We start from the raw sequence: 3499 nt of genomic DNA, 5'->3' as shown, positions 1-3499 counted from the left end.
CGTTGGAAGGGCAAGGGGTAGCAACAGGGCAACACAGAGACAGGCCCGATGGCAGGGCTGTTATGAGAGTATTAAAATATGGGATATTCTACGGGAAAACATTAAAACGGCAAGACAGCGGCCAAGTTAAAATACGTGATAAACACGGAAAAAGTTGGCATGCATTGTTTCGGTCCCCGTGCACAGGGATTATTTGTCATACTATTAATCACATATGATTATTTGTGAAATTGTGCAAACAGGCGCAACACATTTGAAAAGGAAGGACTGGTAACATGCAAGCTCACGGGAAAGATTGATTTAAGAACGTTATCACAAAGTGTGTGGCTGTGGCGCGGGCGGAAGACAATTGGCAGGGGAGGGTCATGTCTTTTTTAACAATTCTGTCGGAGGGTCATTGAACAATTTCTAGCAGGCAAGAGAGGGTAATGCAACTTCCAACTGAAGCACTCAAAATTCCTCCGGTGGCCCCTTCAATAAATAACGATCAGTCCCTAGATTGCTGCTGCACTCTAAAAAATACTGGGTTATTTTCTCAACTCAAACGTTGGGTTGAGGCTGTCAGGGCATTTTGTGGGGTTGTTTTGACTCATGTTGGGTTATTTTCTGTAACCCAGCTTGTTGGGTTGATAGTTTAGAACAGCGCCCCTCCTCTCTCCCACCCGACGTGGAGTACACTACCCAGCACCTGGGTGACTTTAACACAGCTGCATAGTTATTTGAGAATTCGAAAAAACATCGTTATTCTTCCAACCGTCCAGTCCACCAGCTGTCAGCATGCAATGGAAATCAGGCGATTTCGTAAGGTATGTATCTTTAACTTTTTTGTTTTATCCAGGCGGATGTTTTATCCAGACGGATTTTAAAAGTCCACCCAGAGATGTAGAAGCTAGCTTCTACCCTTCATGATATGAATGGATATTCTGCCTGTCAATTTCGTTCAGCCCAAAGAGTATAGAAGTACTAACTTACAATTACTGTTCGTGTTAAATATACACAAAGACAGACTCATAAAAACATAGTTCTTTGTTCACTGGGTATGAACTGCTGACAGAAACAAAACGAACTTTTACAACTAAAACTAAATGAGCATACTAAAATGAGCATACCAAGCTGGTTAACATTAGCAGACCATATAGCTAGCATCAATGCTGATTAAATATGCTTTGTGGTGGTTGTAGCCTAGACTATGGTTGCAGCTAACATCAGCTAATATTAGCCAACACAGTTGAAGTAATGTTAGTCTCTTCACAAGCCACACGTACAGTAATAATAATGGCAAACAACATCTTATTAATTGATTCAGGGTAGCTTCATATTATAGCCATGTAACTTAACTTTACTGGGTGTTTTTGGTTGTAGCAAAGAAGACGGGCTCTGGTTGTAGCATCAGACAGTCATTTAGCTAACGTTACCCGGTAACGTTAGCATCTAGAACTAGAAGCTACAATTATAACAACTCCATAGGTGGTCATGGTTTCCGAGTGTGTTGCGCTAATATTTTGTCTCCTGGTGGATTTTTAATGTTTGTCAACATCATTCAATGATAATGGTTCATGGAAATCTTGATATAAAGTTCTGTAAATAACAGTGATTAATGCACTCTTTTTTTTTCTTTGATTCACAGGTGTGATCCCCAAAACGGACGGTGGAATCTGCCTGCCTTCATGGAAGTATCACAAGCTTTTTCTAGCTATCTGTTCAAAAAATAAACTGCAAAATAAATAAATGTCGAACTGTTTTATTTCATTGCATGGCTATTGTTGCTCATTGGATGGGTTTTAAAACATTATATTGTAACATTAATGATTTGCAAACATTTATTTGAATTATTATCAATTAATATGATTGGATTAAGGATAAAAATAAGATACTTAGAATAACCCATAAATTAGGTCAGCATAACCCAGAAATGACAGTGAAAATAATATAAATCCTGGGTTATATAAGATAGCCTACCCAACAATTATGTAGGTTTAACCTAACAGTGTTGTTACGATAACCCAATGTTTGGGTTAGACTATCAACCCAACTCATTGGGTTGACCGAACAACCCAATTTTCGGGGCTATTATAACTCAGTGCTGGGCTCGACCACTATTTACCCAGTGATTGGGTTGAAATTGGGTTGTTTTTAACCCAATGTTTTTTAGAGTGTGGGCTATATGTCTTGGTTCTGTTAAGAACTCATTGTCAAACGCATAGCCTATCTCGCGGTTGCATCCATTACAAACAAACATGCAATGTGAACGTCTGGGATTGGGGAGAGCACTAAATGCTCTACTGAATAAGCACGAAGTCAAACCTTTAAATGAAAAACACTCTTTAATAATCCAAAAAAATAAACCGCTAATGAAGTAAACTTGTGACCATCAAAAATCGTTTATCGCTTGTAACTCCGTGATACCAGGACGTAACAGGAAGGCATTTGGCTGAGCAACGGAGGTTAATATGCTCCATGTTTTGTCCAACTGATGACTGTCTATCATCTTTGCACTCGGAGAAAACCGGAATGTTTCATTCGTCCCCGTTTCAATCGTCCCGGTTGTACCTACTCAAAACACAGATAGAACCTTATTATTCTAAGGTAGCGAAATAGCGTTCAGCATGATTCATTAATTCCCCCTGTTAAAGTGTTCTCCTTTGTAGTTTGGTTTCGTGATAGCCTATGATAAACGGCTTATGGCCAAATATGTGAAAACGTTAAAATACAGTAGGCGATAAACCCGGAAAAAGTTGACAGTGATTTTTTCATAATCACTTTGGAGGGTCATAGAAAAATGTATTGCTGGCGAGGGAGGGTCACGTCTTTTTGGACTAATGCTCCCAAAACTCCTCCGGTAGCCCCTTAAATAAATAACGAACAGTCCCTAATGAAGTAAACTTGTGACCATCAAAAATCGTTTATCGCCTGTAACTCCGTGATAACAGGACGTAACAGGAAGGCATTTGGCTGAGCAACGGAGGTTAATACTCTATATTTTGTCCAAATGATGTCTGTCTATCATCGTTGCACTCGGAGAAAACCAGAATGTTTAATTTGTCCTGCGTCTCTACGGCTGCAAACGGGATTCACTCGCAGTTAACCAAATATTTCTTTATTAGGGCAGGGCAGGCATATTTCTGGCTATTACATTATTTCTAAACCAGTCTGCTAAAGTCTGTAGTGAAGTCTGTGTAGGGTTTTCCAGGCTCCATTTCTTTTTACGAGACACCCTGCTCACTTGAGCCATCTACCGGTTGTTTGGGTTGTTGCAGCGTCTCACTGGAAAAATACAAATTAAAGTCGCGTGATACCGCGTGATCCCACGCGCGGACCGCGAGTGAAGCTGGCCAAGTCGAAGCACTGCCCACTGTATATTTAGATATGTATTTCACAGATGACAGAACACTGACATTAAAAGTGAAGCAAGAAATTAAATACTGAATGCCCAGTATGTATCAACAACCTAAAGTGGAGTCCTATCGCTCCCTCACTTCAGTTCAAACACGCAGGCACG

General features: G+C 40.2%; 1 long non-coding RNA gene across 1 annotated transcript; it reads left to right on the top strand.

The window, feature by feature from the left end:
* Window positions 1-550: 550 nt before the first annotated feature.
* On the top strand, window positions 551-1739 carry LOC121719707. The gene is made up of 2 exons (XR_006034320.1): window positions 551-806; window positions 1628-1739. It is a non-coding gene; the product is annotated as an uncharacterized LOC121719707 (long non-coding RNA).
* The last annotated feature ends 1760 nt before the right edge of the window (window positions 1740-3499 follow it).

The sequence above is a fragment of the Alosa sapidissima genome, chromosome 9 (assembly GCF_018492685.1).
Source record: "Alosa sapidissima isolate fAloSap1 chromosome 9, fAloSap1.pri, whole genome shotgun sequence".
Taxonomy (NCBI): domain Eukaryota; kingdom Metazoa; phylum Chordata; class Actinopteri; order Clupeiformes; family Clupeidae; genus Alosa; species Alosa sapidissima.
The sequence above is the reverse complement of the archived record's forward strand: the minus strand, read 5'-3'. Positions and strand labels throughout refer to the sequence as shown.